At 43.6% G+C, this 12,971-nt stretch overlaps 1 long non-coding RNA gene across 2 annotated transcripts in view; it reads left to right on the top strand.

Annotated features, from left to right (window-relative positions):
• Nucleotides 1–1,458: 1,458 nt before the first annotated feature.
• LOC146428810 (uncharacterized) overlaps nt 1,459–12,971 on the top strand; it is a 32,681-nt gene continuing 21,168 nt past the window's right edge. For both annotated transcript variants that reach the window (XR_014855936.1, XR_014855937.1), the window contains exon 1: nt 1,459–1,740. This is a non-coding gene — a long non-coding RNA (uncharacterized LOC146428810). The remainder of the gene's footprint in view (nt 1,741–12,971) is intronic.

Genomic DNA, 12,971 nt, shown 5'->3' with positions numbered 1-12,971 from the left:
CTGTTGAACTGTAGTAACCTAATCTTCTCTCCAAATGAAATAGAGGGGAAAGCAGAGTCATTTGACATGGCCTTTATTTTGCCTTCTCTTTCCCCATCCCCCAGTCACATATTAGGGTTGTTGTGAGTTTCCCTTCCTTCTCACAGCCTTTTCCTTTTATCTGTTTCCTTTCTTCCTGAGTTTTTCTGGCTGTCCAAAGTGCTATTTGGTGCAGGATTTGATGAGAGGGCTTAGGCCTTCCTTAAAGTGGGTCTGGGGTTTGTCACATAGAGAAGTCTCTCTTGATAACCTTTTAAAGTACAGAATTATGCAATCTATGCCTAGAATTAAAAGCTTTTAATTTCACAGTTAAGACAAACCTGAGCTGGCCATGTCATTGTGGGTGCCAGTGAGTCAGATCTAGGAGAGAACATTGCTGGCTGTTTTGAAGCATCATCCCATTTTTGCATCACCAGTCAAGTCCTGGATGATTATACCCCAGTGGGACTGGTTGGCACATACCAGCCTGGACTCCAACCAGCTCTGAGCAACTTGGTCCAGTGGAAGGTGTCCCTGCCCACGGCAGGAGGGCTGAGAGTGGGTGATCTTTAATGTCCCTTCCAACCCAAGCTATTCCATGATTTATGGCTCTAAGTTGCACCACCAAATGTGTGAACAGTTTAGGCTTAGTGAGCAAAGAACAAACACCAAGAGAGAATTAAATGTAATTCATTATTTAGAGTGAGATCAGCATTTCTGTCTGTTTCAGATGATTTCCTACTCACTCTCAACTTTGACAAATAAAAAATAATTAATTTCCTTCTTCTGGTGTGACCTGCAGGCTTTTGCTCTCTAGCTGAAGAAGAAAATGCATTCAGTAAGAAAAGGGAGCAAAACTGGATTTCTTAATAGGTGAGATTCCCAGGCCAACAGCCTCAGCTTTTGGTAAAGGCTGAAATCAACAGTGCATCTTTTTAGGGTTCCCCAGCAGAATAAGGGAACAAACCAGGGCTGGCAGGTAAGTGGTGCATCTGCCCAGTGTGCAAGGAATATATTACTGCTCAGACAAAAATGATCCCAAAGTGATGGGTGCCTGAGAAACACTCTAGATTAGACAGATGGAAGAAAATAATATAAACTAGGGAGAGTTTGGCAATGAATGTGAACACCTATGTAAAAATCCTATCAGCAATGCAAGGTAATATCTTACCCTAATCCAGTATTATATGGTAACCTCCATATGAGAACCTTGCACTCTGAGGAATAAGTGCTGAAGGCTGAACATTTATCTTATGGCTTGTTCCCTGTTTGGATGATCAGGGTTGCCAGATATCTGGGACTCTGAGAAAATTGTCCCTCTGTAATAACGTTTCCCTGCCATGAAGCACAAAGGGGTTTCGTTTCCTTGCCCCTTTCTGTCTTGGAAAGGACATATCAATGTGTTTTTTCTGTAGCCAGGGAACTGTGGCTACAGTAAAGCCTGTGATATTACAGCTAGGCTTGATATATCAGTCTGACAGCCATCATCTGTTTTAGGAATTGGTATCTCTCGTCTACAGACCTGTCTGCCTCTCCTGACCACTTGACTTGTCTCTGCAACTGCTTTTTTTTGGCTTTTACAGGGCACAGGCTCTCCTTTAAATTAACAACTTCATCACTATTCTCCCAAACGAGATATTCCTTGCACTTTTAAAATGCGAAAGTCAAACTACAAGGCTGCAAATGCCAGAGGTAGGAAGGAGTGAATGGTGGATACCTCAGGTCTGTGTAAATGAGAGCAAATGAAATGGTCTCTGTTGTGTCTTTGATACTGACTTGCGAAGCTTTGCCTCCCTGTGATGGGAGGGAAGGGAATGCATTTCATTCTGGCAGTGGGATATCAAACTCAAATCTCTCCCACTTGGGTAAGGCTCTGGCCTCTCCCTCTCCTCATTTTCTTCATGTTTTTTCTGATCGTGGTCTCCTTTCAGACATGGGAAACAACTTTGCTGGATGCCAAATTGTGTATTTAGTCACAAAATGCCTATTTTTTGAACAAACAAGCTGCCACAGTTCTGAAGTTCAAGGTGAAGAGGGCTTAGGGAGATGCAAAACTATTTTCTAGGTGCACAGAGCAGATCAAGGGCCCCTGTGCAGTGAACTACATCTGATTCAACACAGCCTGAAAAATTAAATCTTGTTCAGCTTAAGCAGTTAATTACTGCAGATGTTCAGGAGATACTCTGTGAAGCATCACCTACTGGGGCCCTTTGGACAGATGCTGTTTGCTTTGACACTCCATCTGTCACTTTAAAGTAATCCCTGAAGCTACAACTGGCATCACCCTGCAGGGCTGGCATCAAGGCATGGCATGGAAGAGGTTAAAAATGAGGCCAAGGTCATGGCATGCCTGCATGGTAGAAGGTCATGGATGATGATTCTCAGTTCTTGCTCTCCATGATTTTCAGCAGAGAGCACTGTGTGTAGCATTACACAAGGATTTGGGTTTTACTTTTTGGAGGATCTTTCAACACCAATGATATCATCCCCTTTGCTTGTTAGATCCTTATATCCAGAGTGTGCTTTGGAGATGAACAAGATATGGCAGCAAATAATGGGTATGGCCTAAACCAAATGAAAAGCTTGGTTGTTTTATACCAACAAATGGAGATTTGGGACACCATTGGGATCTACCAAAAGACAGCATCGTTATTAACTGGTCTCAGAAAATTATAGTGCTTTTGGAATTTTTGTTAAATTTCTGCAATTTGTTGCTGTAGATTAGTTATTTGACCAGTACCATCTTAACTGTTGGGTTGTGGCACCTGGAGCTTTTGGTAGGATGTTCATAAACAGCTCTCAGTCACATTTGGTCTGTGAGACATTTTCCCTCAGCTGAATTGCCCCAAACAGTTTGAGAAAGCTGAGAGCTTTTCAGGGCACCAAGTTTATATCATTACTAGTTTAGACATTTTGGTATTGCTGCCTGTAACAAGAGTGATTGACTCATAAGTAATTGTACTTATGGTTGTTGCATTGTTTTCAAGAGTAAGCTGGTAGAGGTTTTCCCCAGCCTGGTGACTTCTCTGCCACCTTGACACATTTACAGCAGGGATATTTAGCATTCCTGAGAGGGGTTAGAATTGACCTCTCATGAGGGAGATCTTGAGGTTAGGTTGTCTTTTCATCCTACACCTCACTAACAACCAGTTTTTGTGTTAGTCACCCTGGTTTGCGGCAGGATGGGAAGGGATGACAATCCATTTTGCTGCTTTATCCAGGTCATTGAGTAGGAAACATTCAGGGCAGTGGTTTTTTTTAATTGTCAGTGACTTGGTTATAGGTAAATATATCTTTTCCACTCCTCATTTTCTTCTAAGATCTAGGCCCTATCTAAGTAGATTATAAACATTGATTTAAACATCCAGTCATGCAAATCATTCTATGAGGTTCAGTAACAGCAGCTAGGTGAAATTAGTGCTCATAAATGACTAATTCTATTTTCTCTTGTTTATTACCCAGGCTTTTGGCATTGTTGTATAGTTAATTAAATAATTTCTTCATCTCATCCTCTCTTTGCATTCAGTCCCTTTCTGACCATGGAAAATCCACCCGGGGCAGGGTTTACTGAAGCAGCAGTTTGTAGATGGTGGTTAGGTGCTCTCCTCACCTCCCTGGTGTCCCCCTGAGAGATCTGAGCACTGCAGCACCAGGAGCTGTTGCCACCTCTGCTATTCCCCTCCTGCATCTAAACTGAGAGCTGAGGGATGGAGGTCAAGGGCTTCCTTTTTGTCCTGTAACACAGAATCCTGTCTCTGTCTCTCCTCTGTTCTCTGGAATTGACAGATTATTGTGCTTTGTCATTTTTTGGTCCCTAACCCTGATTGAAAGGTATGTCTGACTTCAAGGGATGTGCTTTGTGTCAGGAGATCAATTAGGCTTGTTCAGTGTCCCTTCTGCAGCTTTTTTTTGTTTAATATCCCCTTTTATGCTAGAAGGTCTGAGTTCTGTTACTGTTTATCCTTTATATAGACTTTGTTCCCTTCTTCATCTGAAGGGGAATGTTTTTTCCTATTAAGTGGTGGCTGCTGCTGCTCCTCATCCCAGGATTTAAATAACTAGCATTTTTCTCCTGTTTTGCCAACCCTAAATTCACACAATATAACAGAAAACCAAGCCCATACACTGTCAAACACAGACACTCCCACAGCGTGGTGACCCTCTTTCTGTCACCTGCCACATTTTTCATGCTCAACCTACAGCTGTGAAACTGTTTTTCCCCCTTCTCTTTGAACAGCAAAGTCCAAAGAACACTCCTCAGTTTGATGCCTGTCACAATTTGCAGAACATCCTCAGACAGAAATGATACTGCTAATAGTGAGGGAAGAGTTGCTCTGAAAGCAGCAGCAGCAGCAGCTTTTCATTGCCAGCTCTTCCAGTAGGTCTGAGCTAATAAGAGCCATGCTGCAAACTTTATTTAATTTGTATGGGCCTGATCCAGAGCCTTCTTCTTGACTTCAGGGCCATTGGATCAGGCTGCATGGTAGCTACAGCTTTGCTTTATGACTCAGTATCACTGTCTTGGAACAGTCTTTGCCAAATCAGTCACTTTTTCCATTAAAACATTCTCCAAGGAGAAAAATGAGTGTTCAGCTAGCTGCCTGCTAACAGAAAAGTCTGATTTTTCACTTGTGTGTTTTTCCTAAATAACTTTCTCCTCCTCCATGAGAAACTTCTGGACTTCAGGTGGGACAATTCTCTGAGTGACTCATAGACAGTTTAGAACATCTGCCTGAATCTTTCCTAGCATATCTGACTGCTCCTTTTTGCTTTCAATACATTTCCATGTTGTTACCTGAGAAGAAACTAATTTTTTATGAGTAAAATATGCAGACCATATTTCCAGTTAATCTTCTGTGACAGCAGTTGCTGTTGTGTGACTAACTGACCTGTGACTTAATAATTACAATAGTAAAATAATTTTAGCCTAACACTATAAAAAACAAAACTAAAACTATGGTTCTGTAAAGTAGTATTTTTTATGAGCTGAGCATATACTCCATTAGGGAAAAGGAGATTGTTTGCATTACCCAGCTACACTATATACCTGCCTCTTTCCATGTTAGTGAATTCCAAAGATGGCTGGTTTAGGCTTGTATTTTTACTGTGTCTTGCTTTTTGCTTTTTTTTTTTTTCCTGAGGGAGAACTAGACCTGAGTTTTGTAGTTTGATTAGTGTTTTATTTCAGTTGTTTTGTTGCTGGAAATGATTAAGGGTGTGAAGTTAATCTGCCCAAATAGCACACCTACTGTCTCTCTGACTCAGTTCTCTACCTGTTCTGGAAATTTTGTTGCTTCTCCATTCATACTGCACTTGAGACCCAGGAAGGAAGAGAATTAATTTCTCTAAATGCAGATCAGTGTGTTGGTCACAATTTCTTTCCAGCCTCCTGCTTTAGCAAGCAGGGAGTTGTAGAAGGAGGTAACTGCTCCTAGAAATTCTTGAGCCATCTGCCATCCATCTGAATCTCTTGCCCCCTAATGATAGGCAAAGGTAAACACAGGCAATTATATAAATGGACACATCCTCCTTGTCTTCATGGGAATTATGAAACCCCCTAAGAACGTAAAACTTCACTTCCAAGATGAAGTTTGGTTTGAACAGAAAAAAGTTGAGATGGATGGACTGAAGTCACAGAGCAAACCACAGCACGCCATGTTGAATCAGGACATGATTGGAATGAATTTCCCACAGTGCCATGCTCGGAAGAAGAGAAAAGAAGTAAACAAAAAAAAACTATTGGCAGTTTGCAATTTTGCTGCTGTCTGTTCCTCTTGTTGGTTTTCGTCCTCTCTGTTCTAAGGCTTCTATAGTAGTGCTATGAAGAATAATCAATTAATGCTTAGAAAGCAATTATAATGATTCCCAGTTTACACATGAATAAACAGAATGCAGCTTAGGTGACTGAGTCACAATCATTTTTGGAGTCTGATAGGGCACGGGCAGCAACAAAGAGCCGGCTCAGCACTTGTGCTCTAATTGCTATTTTGCCAGAAAAGTTGGGGCTGGAGATCAAACAGACAGAAATGTGTTGTAAAGCTCCCTGAATGTAAATGGTTGTGCACTGTTCAAAAAAAAAAAAAAAATCACTCATGCTGTAATGATTTCATAACTGCTACATAGCTAAGACAAGACTTGCCTGAGGTCTCACAGGATGACCATGGGTCATACCAAGGACAGGAGCCAGATGTTGTGACTCTATTGCAGTGTTTAAGCACAAGACCATCTTTTCCCCTTCTAAAAATTTGATTTTAGAGTTCATTATCATACATGGTTAATACATTATCCCATGGTTAATACAGAAATATCCCTTTTTATGTACATCAAGCTCATGATGTCTTGCTTTTATTGGCAAGTTCACAGCTTCAGCTCAGACGTGTGGCCTGGTACAGGGATTGCTCACTGCTGTTACTCACAGTTCTCTGTGTGCACCGAGCAAGAGCCTGTGGTACTGTGTGTTCACACAGCACAGGACGTGTTATGAGGATCATTCTTTTCTCTTCCAGGCATGAAGGTGTTGCCATGATGTAAAACCAGGTCGTGGTGAAGTTCCCCTTCACATCTGGGGATGTATTTTGTTACTTGAAAACCCACAGAGCCCATATAACTGCAGAAGAACAAGCACAAGCCTTGCTATCCTACTTCATACACTATCAGCCAAACAAGTAAGCCAGCTTTGAGTCCTCCAGGGTCATTTTATTTTTAGGGCTGTTGCCTCAAGCAGGAAGAAAACAGCGTGATCTGTAGGCTCTGCTTTGAGCTTCCAGTGCTGGCAGCAAAAAGCAAGTTCTTTTGACGTGCAGGCTGAGTTGAAGCAGTGGAACACTCTGTATGGGCCAGGGAGTCACTGTATTTTGAGTGTAGATGTACTGAGACACAGCACATCTCCTTGTCTGTCACAGAGCTGATTTACTTTTGATCTCTCCAGCCTATAGTTGATGTTCCAGCTGTTTTTCTCCCTCTTTATTTAAGAGCAGGCTTTTTCTCCCCATGCTTTCTCAGGTTTTTCATTTTTCCTTGCTTGTCTGAAATCCATCTTGGAGACACTTGTTGCCCTGTTGTCTGATCTGTTTTGAGCCTCTGCCAGCTGCTGCTTTTGCTGCCAGTGGATAAAACGACTGAGTCACCACTTTGTGAATTTTGCATTTGCTTGTGGGATGGCAGAGCCAAGGCCATCATGAACATATCAAGGAACCACAACAAAGGCCCAAAACACAAACACTGGGACTTAACCTCAAAGCTTGTGCTTGGAGCCCGAGGAGGTGACAGCCAGCAAGATTCATTCTGAGGGACCTCAAAGCCTTACCAATCTCAGTCCTACTTTAACCTTTAACATGTCAATCTTTAACATCAGAAGCATACACCTCACACAGCTCTGGATCTGAGGAGAGGGTGTCAGGGAAAGGTAGAAGTGACCAAAGGACTGTTTTCCTCTTTCCACGGTGAATTTATCACAGCAAATGTGAAAAAAACAGAAAAAGACAAATTTGTTCAGGGTTATCGAACTCAGCAAAGCTGCAGCAGAAGAGAGCAGCACTAAATGCACGAGGAAAGGTAGACTGGCTCCTGCTCTGAACCATCTTGCGTGTCTTTGGGCCAAAATGCCTGTTTTGCCCTTTTTCAGCAGGTCAGGATGGTTGGCAGCCCATTCCCCACCCCAGCACCATTTCCCTGTGGTGATGGCAATGTCACCACCGTGCTCCCCTGCCTTGGCTTTGACCTGTAGCTGCTCTCATGGAATTGTCCTAGCCCTAATGTGGCTGTCAGTGACCATATTTCCTTGGTTCTCATGCTTTCTAAACATCCTGCTTGTTAGCCTAAGAAACGTTCTATCAGGAAAAAATCTCTCTGGCTGACCAGAAAGACCACTGGACTCTTCACACCTCTGGTTTTGGGACAAGAGCTTGCCAAAAAGTCATTTATACCCAATGTGGTGATTAGCTAAACACCAGGTGATCACCAGCACAGCAATGCTGATCCTAGTGGAAGTTTTGCTGCATAATTTTAACTTGATCAGTGTCATCCCCATGCTGCCAGCAGAGGCACAGGGGCATTTAATACAACTTGGGCATCAGGGCTCTGTGGCTACCTCCAGGCTTGTTTGGCTACCACCAGGCTTGTTCACTTTTGCTGATGGCATGGAGGTTTTTTAGGAATGGACAGCAAAAAGGCTGAAATGCACTCATCCAGTCTTCAAGCAGAGGACAGGACTGTATCAGTGTGGGTTTTTTTTAAATGTCCTGGCCTGTTTGGCTTGTAATAGCTTTGTAGTAAAAAGATTTTTCCTTCTTGGCCCTGATGCAAAAGGGAAATGGGCTCCTATTTGCATTGTCCCCACAGTGTTTGTGTAATTAATGTATGTGGGGGTTCTCCCTCCCCCACACTCTCCCAAGGTAAAAAATGACCTTGTCAAAACTTAGATTACAAAATCTTAGTTACTAAGCAATGGGTAGGGCCCCACTGGGATGGCATCCCGGCTCCTGAAATGGTATGTATAGTAAAAACTAATAAAAATGGTGTCAGAGGCTCTCAGGCTTCCAAGTCCCCTGCTGTGTGACCCCCTGATCCCAATTTATTAGCTGAACCCAGGGAAGCAGACAAACCTTCCTGGCTCCAGACTGTAGGCTCCAAGAAATCAAATAATGTGAGCTCCAGAGCAGTGGCTCCAGAGCAGGAGGAAAGGAAATCCTCATGGAAAACAGGGGGCTGAGAGTAGGGCTGAAGGGAGCTGCTGACAAGAGCCATCTGAGAGGGATAGGAAAGGGAAACTCGCTCTGTGATATCTCAGTACCTCAACATTCAGATGCTTTAAACATGTCAGGGAGGAAGCGCAGGAAGGGGGTGGGGAGAGCGGGGCTTGTAAGGAGGCAACCAGCCAAAGTTGTTTCCTTTCATGTGTTAGCAGTGCCTGCGTTCCCACATCACCTTGTGCTGGTGATGGAGGATTTAGCAGCTGGGGGTGGCAGATGGAGTGGCAAAGAATGTGCCCTGTGGGTCAGAGGGGGATGAGCCTTCCCCCTTCCTGCTCCCCAACTGCAAGAATTTTCTCTTGAAAGCAATAAAGGTGGTGCAGCTCATCATGTTGCTGCTACCCCCCTGGATTTCCTCTTTGGTGTGTGATACACATAGCAATTAAGGCATGTTGCACAGGGGGAGTGAGATTTTTTTTTTTCTCCTTTTTTTTTTCCTCCTGAGAAGCTGCCAAAGCAAAGTGATATTGATGAGGATGGCTCTCTTCGATTAGCAGAGGCTGGCTAAGGAACAGCCACCTCCAGCCTGTTTCGCTCCCCCTCTTCTGCCTTGGACAAGAAACTTCAGTATTTTCTGTGCTTTCAGCAGTTATCTGTCTGTCGTGCACCTCTAATCTATGTCCAAATCGAGCTTAAGTAGGGGTAAGAAGCGTAACAAGAACTCTCCTTGTTTAATGCCAGCCTTTGCATTTGGAGTGCTTTGGCTTCCTGGGGATGATGTTATCAGGAGAAGGCATTGCACTTCTGTAAAAGAGCATGATTATGCAGTAAAACAGCTAATGAAGGGATGAAGACCATGTGGACAATGATCTTATGGCAGTAGAGCAGGCCTGTCCCATTTGCCAAGTTTTTTTCAGGTGTAATTTGCTGCTTGGAAATGTATTCTGGGCTTCCTGAGCAGAGATTGGGCCACTGCTTCTCCTACTCAGTGATCTCAATATTTGTATCTAAGAGCAGACAAAAAGACAGGCCCATAGCTTTATCTGCCTTCATGACATCTGGCTTGCACGAAAAGAAGTTGTGGTTTTATTCCTGCTTACCTGGAGGTATCTTTGAAAAATGTTTTCTGATGTAAGACCAGGACAGATAACAAATTTGGGGGCTGGAAAAACATGTGCATACAGGCAGGTTTTCTCCCGCATGCTACGAGGAAATAAGGCTGCAGCTCTATAAATCTGGGGTTTCCTGGCTCTGTGTTGTTTCTTTTTAAATCACTGCCAGGGTGATCAGTTTAAACACCCACATCATTTGCGTTTTCCATAGTCAAACACAGGAATTTTTGGAGCGTTGTCTAAAGGAAAGAAATATAACATGCTCTTCCTCTCTCACTCCTTAGCTGTGATCAGTGCAAGTCTGAGAGCAACCAGAGGTCCTTGGTAGAGGATCAAGAAATGCTTTCTCCCCTGGATATGCATTACAGCCTAAAGCTGTCTCCAGGCTTGGCTCAGGTTTTGCTGTTGATACACAAAGGAACCTGAAATGCCATTGGTGATCTGGAGCTTGGTGTTTTCTTCTCTGCTGTGCAGTGAAATAGGTGGGATTGTATTGAGGGAAAGGTGGGGGATGAAGGGGCTGATCCCCAGGAGCAGAGCCTGGGCTGGAAATGATGCTGCACCTGCACTTCCTGGGGCTGGGGGTTTCCACTCTTCCCAGCAGAGCTATGGCCCTGGATGCTGTAGCTCCACGGACATGCTGTGACCATGTAATGAGGAAGCATGGTCCCAAACAGGTGGGCTTTAGTAAGAGCTACCCTCAAACCTGGACTAATAAAAGTCACCCTGCTTTAGGGCAGGTGCTGGTGATGGTGTGAGGCATTGTCTGGTTGCTGGTCTGGGGAGAGTTGCACAGTGCAGCCACATCCTACAAGTGCTTCCTGAGGTTTAGGAAGGGGAAGAAAGTTCCTTTGCATGAGTGCTATTGTGCAGTTTGGTTGTGTGGATACTCAGTATCCACAATTAAAGGTCAGCACACCTTTTGCCTCCCTCACTTGTGTGCTGAATCAGCCTAGGGATGGAGAGTCCAAGTTCTCCCTAATGTGGATTCCCCATAACCTTGGGCAAGTTGCATTCACTGCACAGCCCTCCCCATTTGTGACTGAGCTATCACTTTCCTCAAGACAAGCCAAAATTGTGTGCGTTGTTGGATGACTTTTATCTTGCCATCACAGCCAGTGTGCACTTTCAGTGTGAAAGGATCTGCTTTGCTTTATAACTTGCATGTGAGGAGGGATTATTTTGCAAGAGGTCATGGGAGAGTGAGAGAAGGTATGATCAAGTTGTGCCCTCTGGAATATGCTGTGGGATGAAGATTTGGAGAGTGATATTTTCACTTTTCTTCCTTTCCCTTTTCTGATGTTGATTCAGAGCAGGAATGACCTTGGCTGTTTTATGTCAGCAAAGATGCTGAGCAGATCTGAAACAAAAGGAGAAAAGCAAGTCACTGTTTCAAGTGCATTTGTGGTTCAGCTGAATGAAAGGCCAGTCTTGCCAACTCATGATTTGATCATCAGTGCTACAATGCATAGTCCTTTCCTATAGCTCCAGGTCTTGAGTTACAGAAGGTCTTAAAGTATATTCTACTCACCACCACCCCCCTCTCCCTGTAGGTTTCATGATTTCAAAGAAAATATAGGAAACATGACCTCAGTGTACCCTCAGGACTGAGGTGGTGGAAGGTAATGGATTAAAAACTGGCTCAGACTGTGAAGTGAGGAGATGGTGATGTACAGTTCATATAAAAAGATTAAAAAAAAAATTGAAAAGGGGTTTCAGTATCACTGGGTCAAACTTTGAGCAATACAAGAGAAGCTCCTGGGTTTGGGATCTGAAAAGGAGCTTCAGGTCACCCATTTGTAGCTCCGTGGATTGTACTAAGCGGGTGGGAGTTGAGTTTGCAGAAGTGTCATGGGATCTGCACGGCAGATGTGAAGGCAGGAGAGCAGTTTTTGTGAATTTTAACCAGCACCGTGGTCTTGGCCACGTTTGTGTAAATCCAGAGGAATACAGTTGTCCTGTGTAAACCAGTGATTTCTTATTATTACCAAATCAAAAAATGTGAAAAGAGATCTCCTCATGTCTGCTTCCAATGTAAAGTAAGAACTTTTTTTTTTTTTTTTTTTTTTTATTAAGGTGGGGAAAACCTTTAAATATCTATGCATAGTGGGACCCCGAATTGTCCTTGCTGGCACCCAAGTTTGGCATATGCATAAATGTAGGGAATACTTTGCTTGATACTATCAGTGCTGTTGGATATTTGTGTTCAGGGAGAACATCCCCACACAGAAAATACATTAATTGATACATCAGTTACTACTGTAAGAGAGCTGAAAGCTGCACATGGGTTTGGAACTACAGCAAATGCTGTAGTCAGTCCTACAAAGCCAATGAAGAAACTAATACCCCAGTGGGAATGAAAAATCTCCTTCCTACTCCCATTCCTGACCTTGAGAACAGGTTTGGGAGCAGGAAAGGTGTTTTGTCTCTTCCTGCTATGTCAGTTTGTCCAGTGAAGAGATTTTCTTGGGAGGGAAAAAGACGTATTCTGCAGTCAGTAAGTTATGGGCTGGTTTCTGGAGGGCAGCGAAGGGCAAGGTTGGGTTAGACTCAGGTGGGAATGTTTGCCAGGGTACATCTGCTGACAGTGATTGGAGCTGTCAATGAGAATGACACTGGGGAGCATCCTCCTGTATGTTTAAAACATGCTCTGTGAATTCAGATGTGAAGGAGGCCAGAGAATATGTAAAAGATTTGGAGTGGACATGGGAACTCTTTCTTAAGGTGAGATTTTTGGATGCCATGACCTATTTCTGTCAGGCTGTGTTAAAGTAAATAGGTTAATAACTGTTTTGGTTTTTACCAGTAATCCTGCCTTTGATTAGCACTTATGTTTGCCATATAGTGACCAAAGGACTGGTCAGAGATGAATTTAGCAAAGAAAAATAATAATTCAGTGAATCCACCCTAATTTCAGTGTAACCGGACAGATTTTGCAGGGATGTTGTCACCACTGCAGAGCCAAGGTGGTGCTGATCCCTCCTGCCAGTGTGTGAGACAATGATTTGGGGCAGAAAAGCAGCCAAGTGTGGTGCTCCTGTGATGGGACCAGCTCCCAAATGCTGCTGAATTCCTGGGAGCACTGGGAATTCCCATCCTGCCTCGTGGATGCCAAATACCCTCTTTTGCTTTGGGATGAGAGACACAAAGG

Source organism: Lichenostomus cassidix, chromosome 20, assembly GCF_008360975.1.
Source record: "Lichenostomus cassidix isolate B80296 chromosome 20, HeHo_3.0, whole genome shotgun sequence".
In the NCBI taxonomy this organism is placed as follows: Eukaryota; Metazoa; Chordata; class Aves; order Passeriformes; family Meliphagidae; genus Lichenostomus; species Lichenostomus cassidix.
The sequence above is the reverse complement of the archived record's forward strand: the minus strand, read 5'-3'. Positions and strand labels throughout refer to the sequence as shown.